At 41.9% G+C, this 14521-nt stretch overlaps 1 long non-coding RNA gene across 2 annotated transcripts; it reads left to right on the forward strand.

Moving 5' to 3' along the window:
• Positions 1–264: 264 nt before the first annotated feature.
• Positions 265–2204, forward strand: LOC130533831 (uncharacterized). 2 transcript variants are annotated; one of them, XR_008952677.1, is made up of 2 exons: positions 265–1190; positions 1265–2204. It is a non-coding gene; the product is annotated as an uncharacterized LOC130533831 (long non-coding RNA). The 2 variants fall into 2 exon arrangements; XR_008952676.1 differs by having other exon boundaries at positions 1328–2204.
• The last annotated feature ends 12317 nt before the right edge of the window (positions 2205–14521 follow it).

The raw sequence follows: 14521 nt of genomic DNA on the forward strand, positions 1-14521 counted from the left end.
TTGCAGTGACATAATCATGTGAGATAGTCTTACATGGAGCTGCAGTCATTGGTAATAATTGCAGACATTATCTGTGACCTCAGTCCAGTGTGATTCAACCATGTCTGTAATTTAAATATATATATACATACATATAGAAATAAGGACAGAAGGCTGCTGTGTGTGCATGTGTGAAGGTGCGCTCCATCTCTCAGTGTTCCTCTGCAGATGAAAATGCCCCAGTGTAACGAAGCAGAAACTTTATTAAGGGCTTTACAAGGTGGAGATTTGATTCTATTCCTCTCCTGTCCCCCCCCACTCATTCCCCCACATCTCTCAGTTTCTGTCTTCATCTCTCACGCCATTTAATTTAAACTCCAGTTGAATTTAACAAGGGAGGGGGGCATTGTAATGAATACTGCCGCATATATTAACTGCCACAGAGGGGCATCCACTTTCACTCTTTCATCTACTTTCTTGCCTTTTCTTGGGGCCCAGGCTGACATGGTTGCAGGATGTGACGACACGAGTGGCATTTCCAGATGTGCCATCTTGGATTTTTTAGTTAATTTAGTTATTAAATTAGTTTCCTCACACATACCTTTAAAATGTGTCATTTTTATCCGCTTCCTCAATGTTATTCGCTTTATTTTAACCTTCAACACATCTCAGTATAAAAAAACAACCCCCCTGCGTCAAACTTGGAGTCCACCTTGTTAAAATTGTGTGACCAAACTAGAGCCACAGCAGGACCACTTCTCTGCCACTTCTCGCCAAGACGACCAATAAAAGAAGAACGCGGAGGTGAAGGGGGAACTGAGAGAGGTGGGGGAGGGAGCCGGTCAGGAGGGCACTTTCTCCATGCTCAGCAGAGCGTTGATGTGTCTCCGTCCAGCTGAGAGCAAAGAGAAAGTTGCAGCGGGGAGATTCTGCAGAGTCACAGGAGCAGCAAACGCAGAGGGTGGAACAGAGGAGTGAAGCGGGGGGGAGGGGGTTTGGGAGGGGGCATCACTCATGTTGCTCCTCTACTGGAGGAGTCGGAGGGAGAGAGGGAGAGGAGTGAAACTTCACACCTGCCTGTTCGGTGGCCATTAAAGTCAAACCAGTACTGGAGCGGACCCCACAGCAGCTTTTCCAGTCACCAAGCGTTGGGAACAATGCTTCCTCATAAAACGCATCCACCGCGTGAATCATCTGACTCTTAGAGGAAGGTAAGAAGCAGCTCAGATTTCTGTGCTGGTTATTTCAAAACATAAAAAAATGTGTGTTTTGGGGGGGAGGAAAGGATGATTTAACCTGAAACAGAAAGTGCTGTAGCCTGAATTCATCGACTGCTGAAACATTTCAGCAAAGCAGTTTGTTTTCTATGGAATGAGATGAGACGGAATATGAAACAGAGTGCGAGTCATCGTCCCGGTGGCCCTGTGCTCTGCTTCATGAAGGCCGAGGAGGCGGTTGTTGGAGGGGAAATCCAGGAAGGTCAGTCGTCGGTCTGCAGGTCTTCTCCATGGAGATACGAAGGATCTCTCTGCTTGTTTTCATTCTCTCTCATAAAGATGGAGTTCCAAAAGCCGTGCCACAGGTCTACAAAACATCCTAACTCTCTCTGAAAGACAGCTCCAGCTCTCCATTGGGGCCTTCATTTGAAGGCCAAAGGACAAATGTTCATGTCAGGCCTTAGAGAACCTACTTCTAAAGGTGTGAAGGACTTTTTGCATCAGTCACAGCAGAGCAAATCAGCCCAAGGGATATCTTTTATTTCAACATTTGACAAAAATGGCAGATAAATTGCCCATTAGATGTAAATCACGCATAACATCTCAGTCTGACTTCTCCTCCAAGCGTCACACACGTGCTCGCCCTCTGACCGACTCATTCCTGATCCCGTTGATCTTCGTTCCTCACAAAGAGAACCTCAGCACCGTCATCTCTGCCACCTCCAGCTCTTCCACAGTGCCGCTGACCATCTTCGCCACCTTTTCCTTCATATTTGCTGACACTTTTCACTGTGCTCCATCACTGTTTCCTCCACATTCTCCACAGTCCTGGACCAAAGCATTCACGAAATCACCCTGTAAAGAGTGAAACTTCACACCTGTGTGTTCAGTGGCCATTTATATTTATTTATCATGTCGACACCGTCTAGGGGACTATAAAATGTGAGTGTGCTGCAATTAAATGTATATTGTGAAACTCTCCATTATTAAAAGCTGACACATCATGAACGGGGCCTCTATTCTCTGTATTAATTATTCATTTGGAGAAGAGAAGAAATGGGTGGTGGAAAGAGGAGGTGGTAGTCTTGAGAGAGGCGAGAGTGGAGGAACAGAAGCTGCGCTTTAAACACGGGACCTGGAAGCTACATTAGCACTATCAATAAATCAGGGAAACAATGTTTATGCCTGTCTCCCCCTTTTTCAAATGGCCTTTGACCTCTTTTAGGACAGAAATAGCTGGATATAAAACTGCTCCCTTAGATTAGACTAAAAGTTTGATAGAAAATGAAATAAATAAAAAACACAAGCCCTAAAAAGGCACTATTATTTTTTCAACTCTATATCAGCAGAATGTGTTTTGGCCAGAAAAACATCACTTGAGTTTGGAGCGTTTTCATTCTGGTCTGATCAAACTTTGCTTAGCTCTTCTTTTCTTCTAATCTTACCTCCATGCTCTGCTAGTTTGTGATGATGGTCTTAATTATTCATGAATGCCATTGCCATTAAACCATTCTGTTCTTTGATTTAAATAAGGTAAAGGGTTCATTTTAAACACACATTATAACCATTCTGCCTCATCCTTCTAAAACATTACTATGACATCATCAGATGAGGGGGAAGGTTCTTCAGCTCTTCTTACCTTAACAATCCCTCATGCTTTTATATGACCTATTTATTGCTGACTGACCTTATCTTATTGCCCATAAAAAATCAAGCAGAGGCTCTTTAACTTGTCCGGTCCACAGTTGACCCTGCTTTATTGGCTTTTTGGTGATTGTATTTTTAAGTTGTTAAACCAGCCACTGTACGTCCCCCTTCAGCCGTTTCCTCTGTGAGGCTGGTAAAAACAGCAGGTTTGTCTCTTTCCTCGCCAGCATTGTTTAGAGTGATTAAAACAAACATCATCCTGCTGTCAACTGTGGTTTTTATAGGCATGTGGGGAAAGATCAGCCATGCATGATCCAGAAACCACATCTTCATCAAGGTCAAAAAGCTTGAACCCAAAGTCGAGCTGAACTTGCTGGTCATTATCAATCAAAGCGGCTTTGATACGTCTTGGTAAAGAAAGGTCCACCTAAAGCTGGAACACATCCACAGACGTTAAAAAAAACAAACCTACTGACAATCCCAGTGGAGAACCGTAGTGCTTTGTTGTAGTTTGTGGAGCTCCCTGAATTTGCCTTGTGTCTCCTGATGGTTTAGGCATACTAAATTAAGTACGTTTGGAGCCGTGACATGGTCCTTCTCCTAGTCAAAGCCCAAAGAGAAGGTGAGACAAATAGTTCTTCTGGTCAGGGACACATGTGGAGTCTCCAGAGGTGGAGAGGTGCATCTAGAATATTTGCCTCGCTACAACCAAAACTAAGATGTGCAACAGAGTGACACCACCTACAGTGACTTTTCATAGCTGATAAAATGGAAAAGCGGTTTCAGATATTGTAGCTGTTTTCATGCATGCTTTACATTTACATTTATTGGGGGATTTACTCAGCGATCAGAAATATAAAAAATATCTCTATTTGATGGTCCGAGCAGTTTGGTGATGTATCTCAGGAAGTCGATGGATATAAACCATAATGAGACCACTGAAATTCACTCGACTTTAGATGCAGAGTTGTCAAGGCTGAGGTCTTCAACGGTGATAAAAAGACTAATTTTCACTGCTAAAAAGGATCAGCATTTAGATGGAGAACATGGTCACCAGAACACATATGTCTGCTCATGACTGGCTCGTTTCTCCATATGTTTCCTTGGTATAGATGATTGCGAGAATGTACAGAGGTTAACAGGTTGCCCATTCCAATTACACTGTGATTTGTCTGTGCGTGTGTGTGTGTGCAAATGCGTCAAACTAAAATCTGACTAGGGTTAAGCTCATCCAGTTAATCAATAATTCTCTACGAGACCTCCATGACAACAAACACATGGGTCATTTGCACCAGCAAATTACTGCACCACCATTTACTTCTGAAGAAAGGAAAACACATGTAAACAAGAAGCTTAAGGTTGCTGTGACATCATTACCAATGAAGAAGAGAGACACACAGCATGTTGACAGACCCAGCTTCAAGGAGCTTTGTTCAAAACTGGCATCTCGTTGGAATTCAGGCCTTTTCCCTGTTTACATCAAACAGGTAAGTCGGATAACTGACGGGAAGATGTCCTCCTCAACACTAGGTGGCGATAATCCTAAGCTTTGTTCATCTCCTACAGAAAGTATGCTTTACATATTGTACAGATAAGACGCATTCTATCTCTTGTGGTCGTGTTGATGAGAGGCAGACAAGAATGGCGAAAGGTCGCAGCAGCTTTCTTGGATGTGTTCCAGGGTCATACCCCAGCATGAGGGTTGTGGAGCATGCGCACGTGTCCAGTGAACTCTGATTAAGGTGAATACATTGTCCGCGTGTCATGGAGAGCACCGATATCAGTCAGACCAATGTGTTTACATGCACCTGTGTTCCAATAACGGTCAGACTGTGGCACCGTCATGCACCCCCCCCCCCCCTTCATAAACACACAGCCACACACATGCACCCGTAGACCAGAATAACTCTTTTTTCATGTCTGCTGTAGTGTGCATCGATATCATGGTAACTGGCAGATCATTAAGCAGCAAGCAACCAAATTATTGTCCCGTGACAGAAACATGAATGTGCATCCTCTCTCTCTCTTTTTCTCATTCAGTCTCTGTCTCTTGCTCATACGTGCACAGCCATATTATTTATAGGAATAAAATAACTCTTACCTAAATCAGACACGATGGTCTGGCATTGACCTGAGACACCCGTGTCTATAAGCAATGTAAAACTATTAGATTTATTCTGGAAAATTGGAAAGGTTGAATTGAAATTCACACCATCATGGTGCATAATTAACCTGGCAGAGAGCATATTTTCCTCAGAGTTTTATTTTTTTTTTGGCAGGTATGGCCTTGTACCTCAGAAAAACAAATCTCCATTGTCTTTGCCGAAAAAAATCAATTTATTTGGGACTGTAATTGAAGGCTGAGCTTGGCCGTGATTCTAGGCAGATGTTTGGTCTGCACGCTTGGGTCCTGGTTTCGTTGGCACCTGCAGGCTAGTGGAATAAATGCATGTGAGATGGAGTATTCCTTGCTTTCCCAGACCGTGTTGTCAAACCCAATCCTCTGAGTCCTCGGCTCATTAAGATACAAGCACCAAATGTGAGCAGTATCACCTTTTTAAAGGAGTTTGCATGACATTGCTTGCAGCTCGATCTCACCAGGCAAAATGAAAACCAGAGCCAATCCGAGCTCTAGAATCTGGATGATGGGCAAACAAGCAACGAGTTCAATGCAGGTTAAAGGTGAAAGACAGCCCACCCTGCTAATTGATGAGCATTTATCTCCTTTCATTTATCTCCTCCTTATCTCCTTAAGATGATTTGGAATAGTAGGCCAGCAAAGCGAGGGCTCATTTTGATGGGCTGCTGCTGTGGTATGCTAACTTAACTATAATGGAGGAAATACATGGAGACGTGAGGGAGAACCAAACGGACATGAGCAGTGTTGGGAAAAAAAACAAGAATAGAAAAGCCCAGCTAATTCTCCCGAACCCCCCCACCCCCCCCACCCCACCCCCGTGTTTCAGAGACCCGCTGACTGAAACCACTGTTGCTGCCGCTGTGATAGACTTTGGAAAATGAACCATCATTTTCCACTCAGCAGTCGTGCATTATGCTCCAATTGAAACCACCGAGCTTTATATGCCGGGAGGATGCAGAGGAAAAGGGAGAGGAAAAGCTGGGCAGAATATTTAAACACGCCAGACAAAGAAACTGTGCAAGCGAGGCAACAAGTCAAATCCAAAACCCGAGTGGGTTACAACAAATATGTTGATATAACAGTTTGAATCAACTATGCTTTTGAATAGTGACCAGGAAAAAAAAAACATATTCAAGACATTTTAAGATGAGCTTGACAAACACTCTCCATCTGATTCCACAGTCTGCCATGCTTTTCTCCCTCTTCCCACCTGACCTGGTCTCTTATAAAGGAAATGCCATATAAAATAACCTTTTTAAAAGTGAGCCCGACCTCTAGTCCCCACTGAGGTATTCTGTTTGTGTGAATAGTGAATATTGACATTTGGATCCGACTGGGGACGACTGTGTTGCTGAATCTATGTATGCGCTGGAGCCCCTGCGTGTGGATACACACACCAATGCAGCAGCCAACACACACTGAGATATGAGAGTAACACAAATGCTCCTAAAGAACACAGTCTTGTTTCAATCAAATGCTGAGATCCTCATTGTTTATATACTGTATGTATAGGGTAACTTAATAAATTCCATAAGATGCAAAAACACAACAAATAAATAGACACAAGAGTGTCTCCTGCCTTCCCTTTAGGTTTGTGTTTAGGGGTCTGTTCAGAATTTCAATGTCTCTGCAGAGAGGGCGATAGACGCCTGTCTTTTTTATTTATTTTTTCAAACAAAATCTCCCAGCTACCATTCTGTTCCTGCCATCAGCCTCACCTTTTTTAATATCCTTAGCTGCATACCCACAAATACCACGATGTAAACAATGAAATCACTTCTCCAAAATTCGGAGAGCATAAGTTGCATCTTTGTTGCATCTTTGTTTTTTGTTTTTTTGATTTTCCCCCAATCCTAAAATATGCAGACTGAGTTCAGAGTTGTTGTTGAGTTTTTGCAGCCGTATGGTGTTCTGTCATAGTTTGGGCGTGAATGGGGCGTCCCACCTTTCAAGTCACGTATCAATTCAACCGATGCACGAAACAGACAAAGAGCACAAACAGCAAGTCGACGGTCGCATAGAGAGGAATTCACACCTTCCTTTAAGAGCACTAAACCAAGTCCTACAAGGTCCCATATGTTTCCAGGACTGCTTCATTGGGTGAGTAAAAGTCATGAAAAGTGTCTTCCTTGACCGACGGCCCTCATAAACCACAGAGAATTCACCTGCTATGATGTGAACTGCGATATAAATGTATCCTGGTATGTTCGAAAACGCGTACGTTTAGAGTTCTTTGTTTCCCATGAAGCTTTTAGAGGGTGTTAACAGGAATCTGGAGCCATTTTATCCCCGAGTTTAAGGCTCAAGAAATACTACAGCCCGATAGCAGTGGCAGCAGTAATGGAGGGTAAGTGCAGGTGCAGGCATGGCGGGTGTGCTGCGCCAGCTTTATGTGTGAAATCTGTTTTAAAGTTAAATTTCTCTGAAAGTAGCAGCTACTGGGAGACTTCTCCCAGAATGCAGGTTCAGCCACCAAATGGCTCTATCAAGTTTAATGGGACTGTGTCGTTTCTTTTATGACACAGTAACACACACTGCAGGCTCCTTCTTTGCTCATTTTGCTGAGATGAAAACAAAGGCTATATTTTCTGAGACGGGAAGCAGCTTATAAAAGAAACTGTTATTGCAGGAAATGTTCCAAAAAGAGCAAATATCAGCATCCCTGGTACAGAATAAAATGAGCATAAACTTGTTTCAAAATGCTTTTGAGTCCGCGAGTGTTTGGGTAAATAAGATGTTTGCTTTTGCTGTGAAGTGTATGACTTCCACACTTTCATGGGACGCACAGAGAGAAGATGGTATTTATGTGCGTACAACATTTTACAGCCTTTCCATGCTTTTTATGACACCTCGCGAGATGTGGAAGGACAAAAGGCAGATAAAATAACAGTGCTTATCCTTTAAATTAATGATTATTGTGATTCCAAACTGTTGGGGAGGAAGAAGTAGAACCCATTCAGCAGCGATTTTCTAATCTGAATTGCTAATGTTAATTTTGATGTTTATTTGCTTACAAATTGCTGCTCTGATGCGGCTCCAAACGGGTTATTCAATAAGATCTTTGTGTGTCAAAGAGGGTGGGAAAAACAAAATGAAACGGATTTCAACCCAAACGTTTCTTTACCACAGCCCACTTTTTGACTATGGGCTCGCACGCACCAAAACCAAATTAACCAGGGGTTTAAGTGCTAAACATACGTAGCATGGCTAGTCATGTGCCAGCTTTTACGTATGATCTCACTGTGTATCTGGTTGCGTGTTCTGAGATTCACCTTCCTTGTTCTGTTGCACATTTGATCTTATCAATGGAAATTCATGCTTCACTAAAAGTGGCACCGATACCAACTTTGAGAAAAAGAGGTTTGAAGTCAGAAGATGGAGCCTAAATGAGGATGGGGAGAATGAAGAGCTGCATAAATGATCAAAGAAAGACACGAGCTGAAGGGGTGTAAAGGAACACAGAAGAAAAACAGTCGGATTAATAATTGACCAATGTCTTTCTGTTTCTCTTCTATAACTGTATTTTCTTTAAAATCTTTTTTATACAGGTGATAAAGCTCTTTAATTATATAGTTTGGTCCCTTAATTTTGCAACGTTCCCTTATGGAAACTGCAGATTATGCCCTTTAACTTTATAAAAAATATGTCTTCCTTCAAGTAAAAGGTGGTGAGAGCAGACTGCTGGTGTGGTTGGATGTTTCATCTCTTCAGTCCATCTCTAGCTGATGTTTGTGTGAATCACAGAAAACACGACCAATACAAACGCAAACGTGAGAGGAGTGGAAAAAGAAGAAAAGAAAGCAGGACAATAGTTCCTTTTCCCAGTGAGCCTTTGAGTTTCACAGCCCATCTGGACGTCCTTGTGGTGAAGTGGGAGAGTGATTAAAAAACCTGACCGGAGCCTCTGTTCTGCAACATCTAAACATCTTAATGTCATCAGTGCAGCAAGAAAATTCTCCATAAGTTCTAGCTAGCAGAAACACACAACCATCTTTTCCCAGGATTTTCCCAGGTTCTCCTGAAACTAGCAGTCCTGCTCTGATACAATGTGGTCATAGATCAAAGCCTGTGTAACACATCAAAGTGCACTTTTACTTCTTTTACATTTGCTTCATTAATATCTCATATCTCAAATTCGAGGTCAACCTGAACCAGTTTTTTAATATAAAACATTATATAGATAAATCTCGGAGCTGTTATTTTAAGACCTTTCAAGTCTCTGGGGGGGGGGGGGGGGGGGGGGATCAATGTGACAGATGGGAGAAAAACAGGGGACAAGGACCATTGTCAAATTGGATCTAATCACATTAGCGAGCTGATAGCGTTCCTGTTGAGGTAAATGTTGAACACAGGCCGTTGTCATCAGCAGACGCAACCAGCCGGGCCTTGACCCACCGAAACGGCTGTCACATCCACCTCATCACATGCACACTTGGAGGTCGGGAACCTTGAGCGTGACCCACGACCACATCTGAAGAGTGATGGCAAGGTGGGCAGAGCTGGGATTAAAGGAGGAGGACACATCAGGCTCCACATCTACTACAGACAGGTTACACTGTAAACAGGGCCAATTGATTTGTGTGCCAGATGTGAATGTTTTGTAATGGTTATAGCGGCATTACAATATATGGTGTTGTAATTTGTAGTTGGATTAAGTGTTGCACCATCCGTTAGGTTCTGGCTCTCTCCTAAACCACTGCAAGAATCATCCTGCGTTGGTGTTTTTCTGTGAGACTTGGAGAGGGGAGTTTTTTTTCTGTTTGCAGGCCGACATCGTTCACATTTGTCATCTGGTTTAATTTGCTACCTTACTGGTCATGGCCATTCAGACTGTGCAGCTAACAGGCTTTTGTTGGAGGTAAAAGCCTTTTAAAGAGCCCTTCTGAGATTCGTGTAATTGAGCAGCGTGCTTAATGACAAGTTGCTCTGGCCTAATGAGGGTGTGGACTAAAATAACAGCAATGACTTTGGTCCTTGCTTTTCATAACAGCACTGTTTGGTTTAGTCTCTCTCAAATAAGGTGGTTAGGAGGGCTCTGAAAGGTAATGGGTGGTGAGGCAATTTCACCATACTCACATGCTCCACACTGGGGCCATTACTTGTGAGGAAGAGACAGAGAGAGGGACATCCAGAGACAGCCAGCCAGAGAGAGGGTGATTAGGGTTAGACATGGTGCCGCAGCAAGCCCGGATCTATAGAAATGGCCTCTTAACATGATGTATGAGGTACGTGCCGAAAACAGAGTTGGTGATTAGCATTCTGCTACCAGTAAGGCCGGACAAAGAAGTGGGGAAACAGCATTAGTTGGGTTGTATCATGGGCCACAGTGACAGGCCAGCTTTTAGCTCTCTATAGCTGTAAGGAACTACAGTTCTTTAAATGTTGTAATTGTTTTTAAAGGGATCATTAGATCCCCCCCCAACAAGGTAATTTATCATTAATAAAATACTGGAAAACTGATGGTCCCTCCTTAAAATGATAATGTTTTTGGTAATATAGCACTGAGATTGTAGAAGGAATGGAAAAGGAATTCTATCAATGATCCAATAAATATCTGTCATGTGTTGGAAATGGAGTAAAACAGAAAAAAAAAGTAATGTAATTATTTTTTCTTTGTTGAACTCTAAGATTCTAGATTTGCTGTTAAGTGCTGAGTTTGTTTCCTGTTGAATTTCTGATTTTATAATTTTTTTTGGTATTTTCTACTTTGACAATGACAGTTAAGCCACTGCTGTGAGGTCCTTTTGCTAAAACAGATCTATCTATCTATGTATATATACACACATTTTTGTGGGGTTATCAGAGAGAAAAGCACAAAACAATGGCCTGCCCCTATTCTTTGTGTGTGTTTGCAGACATTTGGCCTTTTGGTGGTTGTGTTGTTCATGGTGGATCACATTCATTATTTGTTATTTGACACTTATGAGGAAAAAGCAAATGTATTTTAAATTACTGATGCCCCTATTTTTAATGACTGTTGCTGTCTCTCCAGCTGTTGAGTTCAAGGTTGTTAGATTCTCTGCAAGAACAGACATTTGTTCATTCATCTTTTGCCACAGGTGCTCTCCTCTCCAAACTTCAGGCTACCTCATGACAAGCACACATTTTTTCCTTCCATGTCAATCCGGTCAGCTTTTCTTCAAAAAATTACTTATTTCAAAAATCTATTATTCCTTTTTTGTTGCCTTTTCCCCCTTTTATCTCCACTGTTTAACCTGTCAAACTCATTTACTTTCCATGCAAATCCCTTTTTTGTATTTTCATATTTTCAATGACTCCAAAAACAAAAAGGTGGGCGGGAAAAACCTCACCCTCTGCTAGATTATGTCGCTCCCACTTTGTGCTACAATATTTGCTTTCATTTTTCCTAAGAATTTTTGATGAATTATCCTGCTGGAGGAACCTTTGGACAGTGGGGCCGTAAAGTTGCCAGGGACTAATACTGCAATGTGGGGCAAGCACGGTTAAGATTTATGGACTCGTGGCACTTAATTATTCAACAGAAAATGTCGGAGCAAATGTCACGTTACAATATTTAATGCACATATAACATTCACTGAGCAGTGTGGATGTAAGAGAGGTCAGTGGAGTGGCCAAAGGTGCAATACACACATTTTTTTCCTTAAATGTCTGAGCTGGCCCTCATCAAACAATCAACAGTGGCAGAAAAAGTCTCTTCTGATCAGGAAGAAACCTTGAGCGGGAGCATTTTCAGACCAGAAATAGGGTGTGGGTGAAAAGAAAATGTATCAGAACTATATGGATAAAACCTTATCGACCCTATGGAGACACTTTGTTACACAAATGCAGTCCAGACCTCGAAAATATTCCCTGGTTATGAAGTTTAAACATCACTGATGAAAGACACAAAGCTTAAATTTTCATTCTGGGTGTATTACTGCCCTCTACTACATCTCCACTTTATCTCTCTCATAGGGTTTGACCACCCGACATGAATGCGCTTCTGTTCCGTCTCCCCTGAGAGACAGAGGTCTTCAGTCTAATGAGTTTTACCACAGCTCATCTCAACACATGACTTCTCACAGCACACACCCCACTTCTGACCATTCTCCCAGAACAGCGGGAGGGACAGGGAATTTCAAAATGGAAAAAAAAGAGTGTGAGATGACTCTCTTGCCTAATTGTCCATTTCCCGGGGACTTTGCTGAACTCATAGCTCATTAGCTCTGAGCTTGGTCCCGCGGAGACACACACGGGTGACTGCTGCGTTTTATCCCATCGCCAGAGCCTTTTTCACATTAATATATGTAATTATATAATACTGAAGGTTATTTTATCAGACTTTACGGCATACAGGCAAAATTATGAAGCCAGTGAAGAAAATAATCACTGATGAGTGATTTATTTAGCGAAGTTTCAGTAGGTCATCGAAGCGTGATTAAGTGTCCAGTTAGAGTCTCACCCAGCTCAGGGCTGGTAGGCATTTACTGCTTGTTGCTGGTCTGTTTTCGATATTATTGTATTGTTTTTAACCGTTGATCTGAGGTGAAGAATGAAAAATGATAAGTGAAGAATGTTTCCAGGCTTTTCCAGGTGGCGGAGAATGATTGTCTGATTTGTAAAAAAACTGATAAGTGCGCTCGGTTTATACACAAGAGCAGAAATGTGTTTTTGGCTTGTGTGGGATATAGTGATACAGGGATACATCGGGAAATATTGAGAGATGGGTCGAGGTAGCCAGAAGGTTGCATACGGAGGATACGCCTAATGCATACCACAATGAAACAGTGCCTTTTTTTGTAAAGAAATGAACACTGTTTATCAGTATTTAGTATTAGCATCCTTATCAGGAGGTGGCTAAAAGCAGGTGGCTAAAAGCAGGACTTGCTTGTTCACTGTATCGAACGGAGAGGGACAGAGCAAAGAGGAAATCTTGCTCTGAATGTCATGTTCCAACAAAAGATGGACATCTGAAAAATGCTGCCATGAGAGTAATTTCAAAGGCATTGTGTGGGTCTTTGTGAGACTTTTTTGCTGCATAAGAGGAATCCAGTATCAAAAGCAAATTTCCCATTGAGCATGCTTGCTATTTCACCAACCTGTCACGGAAGGAAAACCCTGAAAACTTTGGGCAGTTCAATGTGCCAAGACAGCAAAGTTCAGTTTAAAGAAGTCAGCCCCATCTTTGACATGCTGTGGTTGATTCTGTCACTCTCCTATTGTGCTTTAACAGTGAATAATTTCAATACATCCCACAAACAACAGAGCAAGAAGAAGCACTTTCCAGACTCTTCAAGGTACCAGGCTGCTGCTGAAGACATCCAGAAACAAAGAGCTTGTCAGACTAATAATCGTGTTAAATACACCTTCACAGACAGTGAGATGTAGAGGCTGACTATCATATCTAGGCCATCATAAAAACCATTTAGACTGGCTAATAAAGAAACCTTCCCTCGGCAAAGGAAATGAAGTCATCACAGTAGAACATGGCCTGAGGCTGAGGATGAGAGAGACTGAAGAAGAGAAACAGAATGAAGGAGTAAAAGGAGGCGAATGGAGAGTGTGAAAGAATGAGAACAAACTGTCCCAAAGAAGCACTCATCCAGAATCTAATATAGCTGTTTTCCCTGTATGTCTGTTAATTACTTCCTCAGTTACCATAATGGTGAGAGAAGCAGACTGGTGGGGTACCTAGAAAATGAACTGTATCTGGGTTAATTACTTTCATTTTACTCCTTCAACGGCAGAAACTCTCGTTTCCATTTGACTGCCTGCAGTCTCTCTTTAACATGGTGAAACACAAAATGAGCCTGAAATTGAAAAGAGGGAAAAGAGAAAGATGAAAACAAGAATTAGTGGTTGAACTTTTTTGTGCAGCACGAGACTGTCAAAGAAAGAAAGTGGAGTCTGACCTGATGCTGGAAAAGGTTGCGGTGGTCTTTGATCTCCAAATCTATTCCGGCCATTGTTAAATCCCCCAAAGCGCTCAAGATATTGAATTCACAAGATTGAGCCGTATTATCTCAGTTGGCCTCTATAACCTTGAACTTCTACAAATGACATTATAAGTCCAATGTTCAGAAGCAAACATGACAAATCCAAGATTACAATCAGAGTTGTGAGTGGAGTTTAAGTAAAATCCATGAAATAACCAAAAGAATTTGACAGCTATTGGTCAAAAAGACTCACTTAAAACAGTCAATTTATATGTTTATCTCTTTCATTTAATATTAAAGCATTATATTTTTCATTTCATCCACTTTAGCTTACCAGAAGTCTAATCTACAAAGTGTTTCTCTTCTGTGGTGTTCCACAAGGTTCAGTTTTAGAACCCAATTGTACTTATAAATGTAAAAATAAATAAATAAATCTATTATTCTTCACGTGTTACAGTAAATCTGACTTCTGAACATCCACCATGCTGTGAACAACAGGGAGACCAGATGCAAACTTCCATTTCTGTCTAGAGTGAGTTGCCTGCATGATTTCCTCTCTGCTATTTTACATGCCGGTAAGAGCCAATGTAGCAGGATACACGTCAAAAGAACATGAAAAAAAAAGGATATGAAAGAGAGCA

The sequence above is a fragment of the Takifugu flavidus genome, chromosome 11 (genome assembly GCF_003711565.1).
Source record: "Takifugu flavidus isolate HTHZ2018 chromosome 11, ASM371156v2, whole genome shotgun sequence".
NCBI classification, from domain to species: Eukaryota; Metazoa; Chordata; class Actinopteri; order Tetraodontiformes; family Tetraodontidae; genus Takifugu; species Takifugu flavidus.